Below are 20,311 nucleotides of genomic sequence, written 5' to 3' on the forward strand. Positions count from 1 at the left end.
TTGCAGGAAAACCCCAAAGGGGGTCACAAAGAGTCAGAAATGACTGAAGAACAACAGAAGAGAGATCAAATGAGATAATATTTGTAAAGCACTTAGCACCGTGCCTGGCGCCTAGTAGGCACTTAATACGTACTTATTCCTTTCTCCCTTTATTAGATGATGGTCCCATAGCAGAGATTTAGTTAAGTGCTTTATTAAGCATTAATTAAGAACCAAGGCAGATAGATATTTACTGCAACAAGAACTCTGAGTATACTTTTCTTTTCATCTCAGTTGGCCAAATACTGACCCATTCACTTTATTAAAAAATTATTTTCGATTAAGAGGAATTTATTTTCTCTTCCTCCCTTTTCTCCCACCCCACTGGGGGAGAAAAAGAAAAACAAAATCCTTGTAACAAATATTCATACTGTCACACAAAACAAATTCCTGCATTGACCCTGTCCAAAAATACATCTCATTTTGTACCCCAAGTTTATCACCTCTCTGCCAGAAGGTGGGTAGAATGCTCTATTGGGAGTCCTATGAAATTGTAGCTGGTCACCGTGAGATCAGCGCTCCACCTCATTTAAGTATCAGCCAGCTGCACCCCAACTGAAAGGCCAAATGCAAGGACATTCTGAGCCAGAGACAAATGATTCACAGGGAATACTGGTCACACTTTTAGGGACCTTGAGATGAAGAACATGAGTAGGGTTTTACAGGGTCATAAAATGGTTGGTGTTGGAGTTACTGGGGAAGTGGTACAGGTTTCAAATGGTCTCTTCCTTGTCTTCCTGACACAGAAGACCTTCACTGGTCTGGAACAAACATAGGAATTTCATGGATGTTTGTTAATGACCCTTGGACTGACATAGGATTTGTTCAGCCATCTCCCTGGAGAGATTGTTTACACCCTATCTTATCTCATTGGCACTTGTTGGTGAATAAGTAGGATATCTTTGACCTGGATTCTGGTTTGTAGACTTCAGTATTTACCTGGAAACTACTGTTCAGGGTAGGATACTTATCAGCTGTCCTTCCCATATGTCCCGGGCCAAGGTTGCATAAGAGAATATGAATAAATCCCAGGGAAGTTCAAAGCACTCAGAACCCTTTGAATATTACCTAGATGAGACAAAAGACAGAATGTTAAAAAATATATGTCACATACATGCACACACAGAGATAGACACACTCTTCAGCCTCATCAAATAAAAAAAAGACATGAATGAATTTAGCCTAGAGCCTAGAAATAGAAGGTTTATTATATTGTTTAAGGCAGGGGTGATGAATAGAGAAATCAAAATTTATAGAAAAAGATGTTTTTTAAAAGCATTTAAAAAGTTTTTTTTTCTGAAATTTATAGCAGGAAATAAAAACAATACAATACTTACATGCATTTAAATCACGGTTTTATAGAACTTTATATGCAAAACAATCACATATTTGTGACATATGAACTGGCTCAAATGTGCTATAACTTTCTAATACTAAGCCCATGATAACCTAATAAACTAATCTTTTCTACTGTATATTTTTCCAGTCCTCTGTCTTGTTACTATTAATATGCAAGAGCATTATTGTATTATTTTGGGTAAAAGTGCATTATTTTGTCAAGATTTAAAATTTTTATTTAGTGTTTGTTAGCTTTCCCCTTCCTTTGATTTTAACTAGAAATTTAAATTTTTAAAATAAAATTGATACCATTTTACATATTCTAAAATATAGAACATTTACAATTTTACAAATCTTATTGTCTAAAAACACAATAGGGAAATTTAATGGCTTATTTTTATATATTTCAATCTTAAGCTATACATTTAATACATCATATAAAATAAATTTAATAACATAAAAGTTTTGTAATTTCATCCATGTAGGTACTCCTTTGCCCAGAGTAGATCACGCTTACTCTGTAACTCAGAAGATGGTCTTTAGGGGTTGCTGTGACCAAAAAATGTCCCATTTGGCCAACCTGGCAATGAGTCTCTCCTAACTTAGTTTGGTCTTCAGGTAAGAGACATGCAGGTTATCTATTACTCAGAGCTTTCCGGTATCATATGAAATGCCAGAGCTAAGGAGCCGGTGTAGTGGATAGAGCCTTAGACTTGGAAGCCTTATAAGTTGTTGAGTCATTTTCAGTCATGTCCGACTCTTCGTGAACCCATTTGGAATTTTCTTGGCAAAGATATCGAAGTGGTTTGTCATTTCCTTCTCCAGCTCCTTTTACAGATGAGATAACTGAGGCAAACAGGGTTAAGTGACTTGCCCAGGGTCTCACATCTACTAAGTGTCTGAGGCTGGATTTGAACTCAGCTCATCCTGACTCCAGGGCCAACACTCTATCCATTGAGTTCAAATCCATCCTCAGACACTTACTGGCTGTGCGATGTTAGGCAAATCACTTCTTTCGATTTCAGTATCCCCCTCTATACAACAAAAATAACAAAAGAGCCCATTTCCTCCTGGGGTGGTTGTGAGGCTCAAATGAGATAATATCTGCAGAGTGCTTTGCAAATCTTCAGATGCTACATAAATGCTGCCTCTTACTCCCATCGTTGTGCTCTGCTTGCATGGCCTTCAAGAACCTCCATCCCCCAGTGACAGATAAGTTATTTTTGTTTGGTTACATTTTGGAGTAGACAGCCTCTAAAGTCTCTTTTGTATCTGATATTCTGTGAAATTAATATAAGTATAAGAACATTAAATATTTATAAAGAGAATAACATGCCTGTTTTCCATTTTAAAAATGCTAATTTAAAAAAATTCAGTATTTTAAAGAATATTACTAACGCTAAAGAAAGGCCTCTTATTGCCCAGGGGCCCCAGAAGGCTTTAATCTTCATCTGGCCTGAGTTATTAGCTGAATGGCTGAGCTAATAGAAATTTAAATCCTTCTATTTTATTTATACATCTAGATAATAAATAGCTCCCTGAGCTGGGGAAGTCAGTCAAAGAGGGCACAATATCTAGCAGAAAGCCTGCACATAAGGTGAATATTTAAGGGCAAAATATGCAATCGGTAATATCACCTTAATATTTTGCAAAAATCCACTGTTTGTCTTTCCTATCATATTTTAGGAAGCATAAGCTGGATGGTTCCGGGTATGAATTCACTGAGAGGTATATGATAGAATGATTGTGTTCTTGGTCAAGGCACATCTTGTCTCTGAGCCTGAGTTTCTTTATCTGTAATAGGGTGTGTGTGGGCAAAATGATGAGAACTAAGCCTCCAGTTCCATGATCCTAGAGGAAACCTGATAAAAATCTGAATTAAAACAGAACGAAATTGGAAGGCTAGAGGCTAATAATTTGCATCACCGAAGATTTAGTTGCTTTATGAGAGAATCTAGCAATAAGCTCTCCTGGTGTTTAGGAAATTACACATATTTACTCTCTGGTACTTTTCAGGAACTCTCGAGCTGCCTGAGACCCTAAGAGGACTTCGGCCTGAGGCCCTATGCCCAGTCATGTTGCTCACCCACCTGAACTCTTTTTGTGAATGATTAATGATGAATGATTCCACTAGTCATTTTCACTCCAACCCAGTGATTCTGAACACCTAGCTATCATTATTTAAATCCCATTATCTGTCCCCCACTGCCCCCTCTTTTATTCCCAGACCCTTCAACTGAAGCACCAAAGCCTCAGTATTCTACTCTAAAGCTTCGTTCTTGGTGCACTTTAAGTCACATCTAGCTTTCCTTGTTCCTGGAATGTTCTCTGTCCTCATCTCCACCTCCCTTCTTCCCTGGCTCTCTTGGCCTCTCAGAGGGTTATTTAAAGTAAGGTTTGTTTAAAGATACTGAAGTTTGGTGGGTTCCTCGGCCTTGGACGTCTTCAAGTAGAGTTCCCATATCCACAGCCGATTCAGTCTCCCTTGGGAGGTATGTGCTATTATTATCCACACTGCATAGGTGGGGTCAGGGGCCCTGGTCATGGGTCCAGGGCAGAGAATGCGTGCTTGTGGTCAGTCACAGACTAGAGCACAGGCAAGGAGAATGGTGACTCTTTGCATCATGCCACCTTGGAAGAAGTAAGGGTTAGCAGACCCCAGAACTAGCTCTGAAAAAAATCCCCTGGCAGGAATGAAAGTGTCTCTTGGAGAAGGGTGGAGGAAGGTAAGCCTGGAGATGTCTGTTCTCTCTCCCTTGCTACCACACACAACTACAGCCCCTTGCCACATGTGGTCTCTCTCTCTCCTTGGGGTGCCATATCCTTACATGGGGGTGCTCTGTCCGTAGGAATACAATTTTTAGTTGCTTATGTTTTGTAAGATATTTTGGGGGCATGGAGGGCTAGATTTTTTCCTAAAAGCTGGGACAATTTTTTTTGTCCTCTGCAGTTTTCATTTATGATTTCTTGAAATACAATTCCAAAAAAACAAGTCTTTAAAGAAAAGTAATGGTTTTAAAGGAGTCAGTTGATTCTCTGGACCAGCCCATTGTGTTTCAAATGGAGCTACCCCTTAATTTAGAAAGACCGAAGTTTTAGGAAGGCCACTGTGTCCCAGGCCGTGGCCAGTCATCCTGACTTTTGTCTTGCCACTGGACTTCCAGTGACCATGGAGGAGGCCGTACAATAAATCCAATTCGTGCTCAGGTTAAGACATCACCCTCATAATGTCCTTGGTCCTCTTTGACAATAAAGGTCAAGCAACAACAATTGCTTGCATAAAGTAAGGAAACGTACTTAGTCTAGGCCAGGGTTGGGGAACCGCGGCCTCGAGGCCCTCTGTGTCCTCAAGTGCCACCCTTTGACTGAATGCAAACTTTGCAGAACAAATCCCCTAAATAAAAGGATTTATTCTGTAAAACTTGGACTCAGTCCAAAGGCTGCACCTGAGGACCTAGAAGGCCACATGTGGCCTCAAGGCCTCAGGTTCCCTACGCTTGGTCTAGACTCTGCCTCATATTCCAAGGGAATTCTTTCACCCAAGGCAAACGCTATTGGGGAAGGAGGAGACAGTGGTGGCAGAGGGAGTTAATTCCTTCCTGGGTGAAGTCACACCAGGAAGAGGGCCCATCCCTCAGACCATTTTGCCCACAACTGCATGGGAGCTGAGACACCGCAAGGAAAGGGGGTAGCACACTGAGGGTGGCTGTGCCTCATGGCTGTATGGGCCAGTGAGGGGCTGGCACAGGATAGGGAACAAATCTCAAAGAGGATGGTTGTTTGAGGTAAGAAGAACTTCCCACCCACATGTCAGTACTTAGGGAAAAGCCCCATTTGCCCCATACTAGTTATACTATGGCTCCGATTTCCATTCTCCTGAGCTGGAGGCCCAGAATGTCATTGGCCATGCTCAGAACATCAGCTCTTAACCTGGGGGTAGATTTCAGGGAGTTTGTGAACTTGAATAGGAAAAAAATCATATATTATTTCAATATAATTTGTTTCCTTTTTGATCCTATGTGCTTTATTTCATGCATTTAAAAATACCATTCTGTTATTGGGTTCATAGACTTCACTAGATGGCCAAAGGGATCCATGGCATAAGAAAGGTAAAGCACCCCCGGTTTAGAGGCAAAGGGATGGGACCAGAATTGGGGCCGAGGGAAGAGAATGCAAAGTAGGCAATTAGGGTACAACTAGGGCACATAATACAGTAGGGATGCTTTTTAACAATAGTTTTTCTTGTAAATGCACCGTATTCTCAGTAGCAGAAAATTTTGTTCTCCTTGACATGTTTGGTATTTGTTTTGTGATATCAAGTTGCATGACAATGAATGGCCAAGGATTAGAGAGGAGAGAGAGAGAGCTGGCTGAATTTGATTAGAGGAAACTTTATAGCATTTTCAATATTCTAGCATGTATTGGCATATTTGTCATCTTGTTCAGTCATTTCAGTCATGTTGGACTCTCCGTGACCCCATTTGGGGTTTTGTTGGCAAATATGCTGGAGTAGTTCACCATTTCCTTCTCAAATTACAGATGAGGAAACTGAGGCAAAGAGGATTAAGTGACTTGCCCAGGGTTGTAGAGCCAATAAGTGTCTAAGGTCAGATTTGAACTCAAGTCTTCCTGATTCCAGGTCTGGCGCTCTATCCCGTGTGCCTTCTAACTACCTGGCACATAGTAGCCACTTAATAAATGTTTATTGATTGATCCCAAACTTCTCCCTTATGCACACACACACACACACACACACACACACACACACCATCTCTCTAATATCAGTATTCTCCTGGTTGATGCAAACCATGGAACATGATGCTCTCTGAAGGATCAAAACTGTGGTGTCCCAAAGGGCAATGGTAAGATCCAGTGAGGGTGTCGGTCAGTGGCGCCATATTGCCGATGATGACTTATGTGGAAAAGTTGGTATAAAGATGTTATTTGTCACAGATGCAGCCAGGAAAGGAGTTGGCCTAGTTGTAGTAATAATGATGGATGGTATATCTGGAGCGCAGTGTTCAAGTATCGATGAAATATTAAAAGAGTTACAGGCAGGTCATTAGTTATATCCTCTATGCCGATTTATAGAACGCCACGAACCAGAATTGCATGGGGTGTATTAAAAGCTGATAATAACAGCTAGCATTTACTACCTCATTTGATCCTCACAACAGCTCTGAGAGGTAGGTACTGGCCACTATGATTCCCATCTTGTAGTTGAGGAAAACTGAGATCGACAGAGGTTAAATCCCTTGCCTGGGGTCACACAGCAAGTAAATGTCTGAGGCAGGATTTGAACTCAGGCCTGTTGTTGTTGTGTCACTTCAGCTGTGTCTGACTCTTTGTGACCTCATTTGGGGGTTTTCTTGGCAAAGGTACTGTAGTGGCTTGCTATTTCCTTCTCCAGCTCATTTTACAGATGAGGAAACTGAGGCAAACAGGTTAAGTGACTTGCCCAGGGTCACACAGCTTGTAAGTGTCTGAGACCAGATTTGAACTCAGGTCTTCCTGACTCTAAACCCTCCACTCTATCCACTGCATCATGTAATTGCCTTGCAAGAAGTCAGGGTTAGGTCCCAATTTGTACCATCGGGGGATGTACTCCCAATGATGAGATCACAAAATCGTTAACAAATTGATAGGTTGCATGTGTTATTGCGAAGATTCAGACGATCATAGGAATTATGGTTGGGAGGAACCTCGTATGATAACCCAATTCAACCCTGTTATTTTATGGATTAAGAAACAGGGCCCCAGAGAGGTCACAGGATCATTGGCATAGAACTGTGAAGGACCTCAGTGACCACCAAACCCAGTCACTTCATTTTGTACATAGTGCCCCTCTAACCTGTAAGATTCTCTCTCTCCTCCCCACCCCCCACCCAAACTGGAAGGGTACAGGTTGGGTCTGTAGGACTATTACCCCAGGTTCAAGATTCTCCATGAGTCCGCATACACTCACCAGCCTTCACCAGCATGCTTACCATTAGAAGGCTAGCGTAGACACAGTTAGTTCCAAACAAAGGCATTTATTGAGATAACATGTTAAGAACACTAGATGAAAAGCATATCCTTTCCCCCACGGGAATACGCTCCTGCCCATAAAACTGTGGCCCACTCTGCCATGAATACACACAGCATCAGTGACAAGTGTGGTCACAGAGTACAGAGATAGAGAGGCTTTGGGTAGCAGAGATCATTCACCTCTCCTGTACCACGGGGATCTGATGTCCTTTCTCTTCTTGAGCTATCATCACACAGCTCTGTCATAGTGGTGGCCTTCCTTCTGGGCAGATCCATCAGCTGGACACTTTGGGTCTGTCTCTCTCTCTCTCTTCACAGCTTGGTTCCCAACTGCCAGGGTTAACTCTCTTCTCTGCTGCCAAAGGCCACATTCTTCAGAGTTGTCTTGATTGACCGACTTTCTTTGGGCCAGCTCAATGTTGGGGGCAGTGACCCTTACTAGGGGAGTAACTACTCTGCAAAATATTCTGTGGCCAGTGTGGATTGTTGGGACCCTATGGTAGAAGTGCAAGGCAGAGGACAAAGAACTGATTTCCTCTTCAGAGCTGAGTTCTTTCTCTGTTGCTGGCACTGTTCCTTTTTCTTCACTGTTGTCTTCCTAGAGAGTGTGCCCTGCTTTTTATTTTTCATTTTGGCAACATTACAATCATTTCATTTGACTGTATAGTATGTTAGTAATGAAAAAGCAAGACAAAGCAGAAATCTGTGAAATACAGATCACAAAAATATGTAATATCCAGAAAAGTCCTTCCTTATTGAATTATAATGATGAAATTTTTTTCTTTTTTTTAAAAAATATTTTTATTATAGACTTAAACACCAAAATAAAAAAATCTACTCACTGTAGAACTACCATAAAACCCCCCAAAACTATTGTATATGAATCTGTCAGTCTTTATCACATATGGTTTGCTTTTAGGGCATCCCAAGTTTTAGCGTAGTTTTCTGTTATTAAAAGCTTAAAACTTCACTAATAATAAAAATGCTAGCTAATAGCTTGCATTTATATAGTACTTACTATGTGCCAGACACTGTGTTAAGCACTTTAAAATTATCTCACTTGATCTCAACAACAATGCGACTTTTAAAACTGTACTGCTTGGAGTATTTCCTTCTGAATTTCCTTCTGTTCTTTTCAGTGCTTTTCTTTTTGATGTTTTAATGACCCCCCCCTTTTTGGGGGGGCATGACATCACTATTCCATGTTGCCCCCAAATCCCCACCCCCTCCCCACCAATCAATTAAAAAAAGAAAAATAGGCCTCATAACATGCAGAAAATCGGGCAAAACCCAATTCATACATTGGCCTTGTTCAAAAATCCATGTGCTCTTCTGAGTCCATGATTGTCTGTCTGTCAGGAGGTGGGCAGCTTTCTTTTTGTCAGTCCTCCTGAGCTATGGTTGGTCACTCTGTCTTGCCTTTTAAAGGTGGCCCAGGAGCTCGGTTTGTCCTTCACCAGCCGATAGCTAGTGAACTCCTCCTTCCGTTAAGGAGAACTTCATGTGTCATGAAGGGGTAACAAATCACAGACAGTGTTTGTACTATATTTTAGTTCTTTCATGCCAGTTATTTGTTCTCTTTTGGTGATTACATCAGCTTTACTGGAGAGAAATCAAATTGATCAGGAGCGTCCTGGTGAGCACCTTCCCTTTCCCCTTCCCCTCCAACATGCATATAGATCAGGAAACTGATACAAGAAAGGTTAACCGACCTCTAGGTAACTCATTAGGATGGTGGTGGTGGTGATGATGATTTCATTTTCAAGCCATGTCTGTAGGTCTGTAGGTCTATAGTCACCATATTTTCCAAAACAAGATTCATGATTTGACAAAGTTTTTTTAAACTTCCTAATACAAGTCACTCAGTAGTTGGTAATTAGTTGTTGTTTAGTTGTTTTTAGTTGTGCCTGACTATTCATGACTCCTTTAGGGGTTTTCTTGGCAAAGATACTGGATTGGTCTGCCATTTCCTTCTCTGGCTCATTTTTACAGATGAGGAAACTGAGGCAGACAGAGTTAAGTGACTTGCCCAGGGTCACACAGCTAGTACGTATCTAAGGCTGGATTTGAACTCAGGTCTTCCTGACTTCAGACCTGGAAAATCTGGAACATGTGGTTACCCTGTATAAATGTCACATTGTGGTACAAATCAAGAAAGACCCTTTTCTAAACATACTGTTCCTAAGCCTATGCCAAAAGTTAAATAAATCCTTTCTTTATGCTAAAAAAGAATGCCGATTGCTTCAAAATGGCCAAACTGTCTTTCCCTTTAAAAAAAGAACATCGCTTCAATTAACCACCTCTTGGCACTGAAATGGGGTTTGCAAAGTGTTGTATACATTATCTCATTTAAGCCTCATAATACCACTGTGAAGTAAGAATTACATGGATTTTAAAGATAATCTAGTCCAACCACTCCGTTTAAAGATGAAGTACAGAGAAATTAAAGGATTTGCCCAAGGCCACAGAGCTAGTATGTGCGTCATAGGCACACTCTATCCATTACTCCATACTGTCCCACATGTTGTTGCTGTTCGTTCTTCATTCTCAAAGACGATCAATGACATCGGGAGGGTGTTATCTTGGCCTGAACGTGAATGGGATTTAAGTGAGGCAGAGCTGTGCAAAGTCATCAACCTCACTCTCTCCTCCAGAGTCATCACCGTCCTGTGGCAAGACGTGGGTCAAGATGACTGGCGATGGTCTAGCTGTCCCACATGAGCTTAATGTTTTACGCAGTGCTAACTTTCCTGGGAGCTAAGTCGAGCCATGTTATTCCCTTGGTCTAGGTAGGGAAGGAGAGTCTATATAGTTAGACTCTTATGATTCTAACCCTCTCAGATGACTCAAAGATTCAAGCCCAGCTTGATTCCATGCTTCTCCTGATGTTGATATCACGATTGGGTGGAAAACAAAGGAGAATGGTCTACTTTTCGTTCCACCTCATCCATCTCTTCCCGATCACCATCAAAAAGGACTATTTAGATGACCGTTGCTGCCTTCAGGATCTTGGGTACAAATTAACTAAAATTGTTGCTGTTGTTGTGTTCGTCCTTCGTTCTTGAAGAGGACCATGACAACAGGGAAATGACGACGTGACTTGCAGTTGATTTTAATTTGAGTGAGGGAGGGCTATGCAAGGTCACCAGCCCACTGTTGATTTCCCCTTCTTTGCTCTGGCATTCCTAGATTTTTCCAAGCTTTTCTGGAGCAAAGGATACTTGAGGGAGTGAAAGAGGGATTCTGAGAGAGGAGGAACCTGTTCCTACCCAGTGGACTTCCCAACATTGCTAGCAAGGGGACTCATCAGCCAGCCAAGGTGAGAACACAGAGGAAAGGCAGGGCCTCCTTTCCCCACAGTGACATTAGATTGGATTACCCAGGTATGCCTTTCTAAGTCATTTACTGTTAGAGTTAAGGAACAGGGGAATTCTCGGCAAATCCATGATCCTAAGTTCTTTGCTAAAGACTTCATTCTGAGAAACAAACGGCAACAAAGATCCCATTTCATCTCTGAGTGATGAAAACTCTTCTGTAAGCAGAACTTGGAAGTCTGGTCTCTCACAGAAGGAGTTGGAAACTGCTTAGAGAAGTCTGCTGAGTGTTCAATGATTTATGCCCAGGGAGAAGGGATGTACAAACTCAGGGTGTCAAGAAGGCTGGCCTCTGTACCCCTTAATCACTCACCCCTGCTTTCAGGTGCTCAGGAGGGGGCCAGTCCTCCTGATCTATGTCTGGCCACTGGACACACATGGATCCAGGGGAGGAAGTGAGGCTGGTGACTTTGCACAGCCTTCCCTCACTTAAATCCAATTCATAGCATCACCTTCCTGACGTCATGTTCCTCTTAGAGAATGAAGGACAAACAGCAACAAGGTCCTGAGGTGTTCACCCTTTGGAAGGTAGCCAGGGCAGAGGATACTTCCAGAACTCTCAGCGGGTCTGACTTCCTACACCTACTCTTTGGGGACTCTGGATTTGACTGCCAGCCATCTCCATCAGCATTGGCGCTGAGAAAAACAGAATCAATGAGGATGATACTTGAAAAGTGATTAAAGGGCTGATAAGACTCAACTGTCCCATTTGATATTACATGCATGTTTTTACATTTGTTTCACAAAGAGCTTTCCTTACAACAACCTAGTAGGAAAGGAGTACAAATATTATGGTGCCCATTTGATAGATGATAGATGATGAAACAGAGCCCCGCAAAGGTAAGTGGCTTGCCCAGGATTACATAGTTAAGTATCAGAGACAAGAAGAGCTCAGGTCTTCTGACCGCAAGACTAGAATTCATTTAACTGTGTTATAGTGCCTTATCCCTACAATCATGAAAAAGAATTTTAAATGCTATTGGCATTCTCCCCCAAACATTGCAATGTAGGTATGTTTCACTTATAATAGAAGAGATCCTGAAAACTTGTTTCATAAATCATATTTTAAATTCAATAAAACTTGTTGTTTAAAAGAATATTACATTAAATCATTTGAGGGTAATTTATTTTGTATTGGAAATCATTCTCTAATTAATTTGGGTTGTAAGTTGGGACTTTCTGTACAGAGTTTTCTTAATTCTGAATACAGGTTTGCATCTAGGTGGTGCAGTGGTTAGAGTGCTAAGCCTAGAGTCTGGAAGACCTGAGTTTAAATTTGACCTCAGTCACTTATGAGCTGCATGACCCTGGGTAAGTCATTTAAACTCTCCGAGCTTTAGTTTCCTCAACTGTGAAATGGGAATAATAAGAATACCTACCTCATGGGATCGAATGATATTATATTCATAAAGCACTTAGCATAGTGTCTGGCGCATAGTAGGTGCTTAATGAGTACTCGTTCCCTTCCTTTCCCCTCATATATTTTCTATGGATTGGGAATCAGAGTACACTTTTGATTTACTCCTCTCAGGTGGAACCTTGTTCCAATGTGCACTTCCTTGAGATCTGAAGCATCCCCTATCTTATAGGGGATATAGGCTCAGTTGGATTTTGCCCCCAAGATTAACTCCAAGCAGGAGTTAAATTGCTACACTCAATGAAATCAACACCCACTGTCATAATTATAAAAGATCGTAATCCAATCAAGCATAAATGGCACTTGTCATTTTGACAGGTCATTGGAAGCCTTTGAGGAACAGCACATCCGCCTCCTCCCATCAGCACAGGAAAATGACCTAGGTGGAAGCGCAATGTGATTCTAATGACGCTTATTCCAAGCTCTTTTCTGACTTTATTTTTCAGTCTCTAAAATGTCTATACACAACAAAGCTAAAGTTTTCTTAATTTCTTTGAGTATGGTCACTTTTGCGGTCATGGTGGTGATGAATGGTGCGGCAGGTTCTGGAGCATTCAAAGGAAGAGGAGCAATCGGTGTTTAGCTTTTATAGGAAGTTTCCATAGTGATCTGACCCATTCAACTGGAACCAGGTCACAGTGGGTACATTTCTCCCCAAACTTGCTTCAAGACAATCAGTTGGAGGTAGCTTACCAGTGAGTTGGGAGCCTAAGGAATTATGTGGCTAGAACTAGGATCAGTGAATAAATAGAAATGACAAGAAGGCAGATTTCATCTCAACATAGAGTCAGACTTTGTGCCTGGTACATAATAAATGCTTATTGGCTGAAAACAATTAGAGTTGGCCAGTAATGAAATGAGTGGGCTGCCTCATGAAGCAGTGAACTCCCATCACTGGAAATATCCAAGTAGAGGATGGGTTGGCTACATGTTAGGGATGATGGAGAGGGGCGTGGGTGGGGTGGAGAGACTTTGGGTTAGATGATTTCTAAAGTCTCTTCCCACTCTAAACATCTGAGTCAATTTATATCCTGGCTGTTTCATTCAACTACTTGAAAAAAGTCCTTGGTTACCCACCTCCTCTTGATGATTTCCTACCCATACAAAGGGGAAGAGTGATCAGAATATCACACATGGGTAAATGGGGGAATAACAACTAATGGAATTCAACCTTGTACTTAAGTGAATGTTGTTGAGAAATCTGAGCTTCCAGTACAATCTCCAATTCTACAGTCTCCATTCGTTGATTCTCTGAAGTTCCTTTGCACGCTGGTCTGGGAGACCAGCAGGACTGGTTTATCTAGTTTTCATCATTATTTAGCATGTAGTTCTGCTTTTTCCTGGGCATGGCTTAGTTAAAGGTAGACCTGCTTATGTGAATTAATGTTATATAATCATGTCTGTCTACTTAGAGACAACCCATTAGGTCAGAGCTCAAATGTCTTGTGTGTAACTGTGTTCTACATCAAGGCAGAGTCAAGCCCCCACAACTGGAGGGTGAGGAAGGAAGTGTTGGGTTTTTTGTATAGCAGCTGCAGTGTTTGGTTGTTGCAATGCCAACTACTCCAGGTATATTCCAGAGAACTGTTGGAAACATCTCCACCAAGTACAACACTGACTTGACCCCAGCTGGCTGGACCTTCTTGATTTGGAATGTCATCTATTTGTGGCAGCTGGCTTGGCTTGGCTATGCTCTATCTGGAATCTGCAGAAGGTACTGTATTTGCAAAGCTTTCCTTAGCTGCCAGAGCCAAGAAGTATTTCCCTTCCCTGCCGGATACCAAGAGGGTCTGGATCAGACAAATTCTTCTACCAAGACCTCTCTGGTTATTGGTGCTAGTGCTGTGGCTGTATTTTCAGCATTTCTCAGATCAGTGGTTCTCTAACAGAGAAACCCATTTCTACATGGCATGGTAGCAGGGCCAAGAGGAACAATTTAGGGGACATTTAAGAATGTTAAGCACTGAACTCTCACAAATCCAGGATAACCTGTAGTTTTTTGTGGGGCTCATTATGAATGGAAGGTCAGCAGAGAACTGTCTTTTGTCTCTTCTTCCCCCCATCCCCAAATCTCATTCCTAGTGGCCTAGCACCATGGGAAGTTAATTAATGTTCTTTGTGGTGGGCATCTATATATTTTTTAAAGACAGTTCATCTAAAAGGTGCCATCGGGCTTAACTAATGTAGTTTTGTGTCTCCTCTATCAATGAACCTTAAAAGGAAGGCTGTGGTACAGGTGTAACAAAAGTTGTATGGAACTTACACTTTTGATCACACGGCCAAGTCTCCTAACTCTCCCATAGTATATAGTATGATTCCTCACGTCGTTGAATAGGGAGCAAAAAAAGTTTGAGGGCCACTTTTCTATGAAGTGGTCACCCCACCCACTTGAATCTTTCCACACGTGTTTTACAAGGAATAATTAAGCCATCACTGAAGGGACAGGTTGTTTGGGAGAGTTTCATCTTTATTACTAAGTCAAATAGGGAATGTGAGGACTGAATTGCGAAAGTCAGGGAGTTTCCATCGGAGGTGGGGTCCTTAGGGGCGGTTTCATCGTAAACATAAATCTTGAGACGTGTTGCACAGAGGCAAAACATGTTTGTATGTACTGTACATGGCCTCCAGCCGGAGCACAGCAGATTTTATTAAACAAATGGAATGTGTATAAGTCACTGAACTGGCAATCTGTTAAGGGTGGGTGGGTTCATTGAATCCAAAGAGAGTTGACTGTAAGTCTTGCTGAATGGACCTTTTTATTTTGTTGGCCAGGAATGAACTTGGATGGTTCTACGTGAAACCAGATGTCTTGCCAACTCCATTTTACTTGGTGTGGATCCTGAATAACGCCTTGAATGTTGGGTGGCTGTTTCTATGGGACAAAGAGTAAGTGGCAGTAATGTGAGAAGCAATTTCCAGAAAGGTACCTAGATTCACAGAGCTAGATCTGCCATGCAGTGCTGACCTACATAATCATAGTTTACACTGACCCTAGGTCTAATTAGTTGGATCATAGATTTAGAAGGACCTTAGAAATTACCTGGTCCAAAGGTATTAAACTCTCCCCTGCAGGTTGTACAGCCGGAGCCAGATAAAAATGTAATTGGGAAATGTTTAAAAAAATATAAACACAATGCAACACAGATAATGTTAATTTGTGGTTTTCTAAGTCAATATGTGCCTGCAGCAATCTATTTCTATATGAGTTTGATACCACTGGTCTAGTCCATCCCTTCCTCCTCCCTCTTTTTTTTAAACATATAGATGAGGAAACTGAGACCCAGAAAGTTAAGTGATAGGCACAGGATCACACAGATAATTAGTGACAGAACTGATATTTGAATCCAGGTCCTGATACCAAATTCAACACTGTGGTCATTGTACCACTCTGAGATGAATCAGCACTTCAAGGGTGAAGATCACAGCCCCTCCTTGCCTTCTGATGCAGCCCTCAAGTAAAGCCACCAAAAGCAATCTGATTTAGTCCTTCTTTTGCCTCTTAATCTCTTTGGGTTCCAGCGTAGCACATGGCACATTTCTTTGTCCTAGTTGGATGGGATCTCGGAGGTCATCTACTTCAGTCTCCTCCTGGTACATAAGTAGAAAATGAGGTGGTGGAGGGGCAGGGGTTGTGACTTGTCCAAACTCACACAGGTAAGTAGAGGAGTCAGCGTTGGAACTCATGTACCATCACTCTAGGTTCAGCATGCTAGAAGAAATTCAGCACAATGGCGAAAGACACAATGGCGCATTCACAGGTGTGCTGGTAAAGGTTTAATAACCGGCTCTCCAGGGGGGAAAAATGTAGGCATGACACACTTTTAAGCTTAATCTGCATTGTTAATATTTTCTCTATCATTTAAGCCCAAACCAAAAGTGGCAAACACAAGGCCAGAGGGCTACATTCAGCTTAGAACACTGCTTAGGCTGAATCAGATTAAAATATAACTGGGAAATATTTAACTAAATGCATTAAAATACGATAAAGCATAAATAACGTTATATAGTTTGCTAAGGAGCCCTGTGGCTGCAGGGGTCCTTACGTATGGTTCAGTGGCCCCTCTTGTTGATTTGAATTTGAAACCACTGCTCTAGTGGTTTCAATAAACCACTAACAAACTAATAAGCAAAACAATAAATCAAGCTTTCTGGGATGCAAAATGCTTATACTGAACACTTAAAAGTTAGCTCTCCAGAGCTTGTACAAGCAGACCCCAAAATACTCCTGACTACACTTATTGACACAGATCCATGCAAAGCTCCTTCCTGTTCTCTAATTTAAAAAATAACTGGAGAGATAAAACATCTATTTCTTTAATATATATAAATTATATATGTGTGTATATACGTATATGTATACACATATGCATGTGTATGTATGTACACATATGTATGTATGTATGTATGTATGTATGTATGTATGTATGTATGTATGTTTTTGCCCAGACTGGCAGTGCCTAGGGACTGCTCAGAGGCCCAGTTCCATTCTGATCATCATGGGATCTTTGACCTGCTCTGTTTCCTACCTGGGTCGCTTCACCCCACTTCGGGCAGCCTGGGAGCCCAGAAGAGCTCCAAAGGGCTCACTATATTATTGCCAAACTTAGGTCAGAACCCCCTTCAGCTAACCTGCAGAACTCTTGGGCTTAAAGGCTCCACCAGTCTCAGCTTCAATGGCATCAGGTATTGTAGGTGTGGGCCACCACACCCAGACATCTATTACATCTTTTGGGTGGTTGAATAACAACTTTGCATATGGTAGAAGTGCAGCAGTCTACACTTTCTGGAAATCTGAGTATCTGATGATCAAGAATCTTAGAATCAGACATTAAAATGTGATAAGATTAATGACATAAGAGTTGGTAGGGATCTGAAAGCTTATCTAGTCCAATTCTTACGTTTTACAGATGAGCAAACTGAGTCTGGCCTCAGACACTTACCATCAGTGTGACCCTGGGCAAGTCACTTAACCTTTTTGCCTCAGTTTACTCATCTGTAAAATCAGTTGGAAAAGGAAATAGCAAATCAATCCAGTATCTTTGCCAAGAAAACTCCAAATGGGGTCACAAAGAGGATAAATGATTTGTTCAAGGTCACACAGTTAGGAGAAGCACCGAAAAGGTTTCATTTTTCTCTATCAAGTTAATACTTGTTATTGTCGTTGTAATCTATAAACAAAATAGCCTCTTATATTCCATATACCTTTCAGTAAACTGTATGACTGTAAACATTTGGTCTGCCATAGAAAATCATTTAGGAGAGACTGCTTGGACCCTCTTGCTTTCACTATGTTTTCATCTTGATATGTATTGGGATACATGTATCTCATTATTACAGCAATGTCCAATCTCTGCATCACGCAGATAAGGACACAACTTCAGAGAAGTTTAGGGATTTGCCCAAGGTGACACCAGTAGTAAGCAGCAGAGTCAGGATTTGAATCCAGGTTCTATGGTTCTAAATTCAGTTTAAATCTGAAGTTGTATGATGGGGGCCCGACCCATCACCGTCATTCTTGACCTTCCAGAGAACTTGGCCTCGGGAGCCTTTTCTGAGGGGGCATATTCTTTTTATTCTGCTATGACCTTGAGGGAATGATAAAACTCTTTGTAATTAATTCCAGTGTGTGTTTTTGTGATCAGTCACCTGGCTGTGCTGAGACCAGTCTTCCATGGTATCTCTTTCCCTATTTATCTCCTCTGATAGAGCATCTGGCTCAGTCTGGAGAAAGCAGCATGTGACAACTACATACAGCCACTCGCCCAACTGTGATTGATGGAAATGGTATCGTAAAGATTGTAAGCATGACCACTCCCTTTGCTGGTCATACCTGGGTCTGATGAGGTCCTTTGTGTCTCTTCTTATACCATGTCATTGTTGATAATATACTGTGGTTTATTTCCAACTGCCGCGTGTCTTTTCATTGTCTTAGGGCAGAGATTCTTAACCTTAATTTGTGTCATGGACCCCTTGGGCAGACTGGTGAAGGCTAGGACCCCTTCTTAGAATTATGTGCATAAAATAAAATACATAAGACTATACAAGAGCCTATTGTATCCTCTCCTATCGTATTGAAATAGTATATATATTCCATTTTGTTGAAATAGTTTTATATATGCATGCATATACACACATATATGAAATTCATATGTACACAATATATTATATATACAGACATACACAATATATTTTGCAAGCATAAAAATCTCTTCTGCCTCTGTGTCTGATTCTCTATGTCTCTGTCTCTCTCTCTCTCTCTCTTTGTCTCTGTCTATCTCTCCTTCTCTCCCAAGTTCAGAGGGGTTAAGAGCCCTTGTCCTTAGGATCACCTGCAGTTTTGAGTATTGAGACAGTCCTGAGATGCTTTTGTGTGATTGACAGCTTTGTAGCATCACAAGAGAAATATTGGTGTCAAAGAGAGAGGTTTTGGCAGCTGCAAGCTTCTTAGGCTGTTTGAAAGCATGATCTTCCAAATGCGATGTGATCCTGCCCCATCTCTTCCTACTCCAACCCTTGTGCCTGTACAGGATATATTTTGCCATTTCTCCAGCTGTGGACATGGCCACCCTTGGTTTGGTCTTCTCCATCTGTAGGATCAGTTGTTCTTTTTCCTTAGTCTTTAAGACGGTGGTATTTGTCCTTTGGGTATCGGTCACCCCTTGGCAGCAGCGAACAAGACGGGCTCAGGCTACCAAGTCAGGTGGAGGGAGGTATTAGACTACAGGCTGGGTTGTGGTTGCTAGGGGATAGAATGTTTCAGGCCAGCAACAGGAGGGAATTGGGGTCATGTGTTCTCGGACAGTTTCTATAGAAAACACTGCCACAAATCCATGTTCTTGGATTACATGATAAAAGGGAGACATGATTCCTCCCCTTAAGGAGGTTTGACTAAATGGGAGAAACTACACAAATTAGCAAATTAACCATATGTTCATGATTCCTTCTTTCACAGATTCCTGCTCCAAGTTCATTTTGTTGTCACATATACCATCTCTCAAATGGTATCGTAAAGTCTTGTCTGGTATAGTCAGGAAACAGAGGTTCTGTTTAATCCAATACTTGTTTAATAAAAAGTTTAAAAGCTTATACATACACACATATACATGTTGCTGTTCAGTCATTTCAGTCATGTCTGACTCTTCATGACCCCATTTGGAGTTTTCTTGGCGAAGATACTGGAGTGGTTTGCCATTTTTTTCTCCAGCTCGTTTTACAGATGAGTAAACTGAGGCAAGCAAGGTTAAGTGACTTGCCCAGGGTCACACTGATGGTAAGTATCTGAGGCCACATTTGAACTCTGGTCTTCCTGACTCCAAGCCTGGCTCTCTGTCCACTGCAACTCCTACCTATGCAAACACATATATGTATGTATATGTATGTGTATGTATGTATGTATGAGGATTAAATGAGATATCTGGCATATAGTAAGCTCTATATCAGTGTTTATATATATGTATATATGTATGTATATATGTGTGTGTGTATATGTATATAGTTCCTTGGCCTCAGAGTCAGGAAAACCTGTGTGTAAGTCCCATCTCTACAGTGCCTGGCATGTAGTAGGCTCTATATCAATGTTTTATACACACACACACACACACACACACACACACACATATATACACATATACATAGTTCCTTGGCCTCAGAGTCAGGAAGATCTGTGTGTAAGTCCCATCTCTGGCTATATTACCCACGGTAGGTCACTTAACCCCTCTGTGCCTCAATTAACTACCTAAGTTGCAAAGATGTGGAGAATTTGCTAATCTTTATGGGCAGAGAGAAACTTTCTCACTAGGAACTCCCTACATTGTTGAAGTCACATACCCAGTCACATATATATGCTGCACATGCACACACACATATATATATAACCATGCAACCATGCACACACCCATAGATAGTTCTTCGTGCACATAGGCGCTCCAACGTTTCTAAATGGTGCGGGCGCTTTCTCCAATAATACAGCTGACGATCCATTGCACACATTAGAATTAGCTGAGCTCCCTTCGAAGCTCAGCTCGAGAGTTCTTTCCAGCACGAGGCATTTCCTGAGTCTCTCAGCTGCTGGTGCCTTTCCCTCCTCCACTCCTCATCATGTATTTGCTTTGCACAT

The sequence above is a fragment of the Trichosurus vulpecula genome, chromosome 3, assembly GCF_011100635.1.
Source record: "Trichosurus vulpecula isolate mTriVul1 chromosome 3, mTriVul1.pri, whole genome shotgun sequence".
In the NCBI taxonomy this organism is placed as follows: Eukaryota; Metazoa; Chordata; class Mammalia; order Diprotodontia; family Phalangeridae; genus Trichosurus; species Trichosurus vulpecula.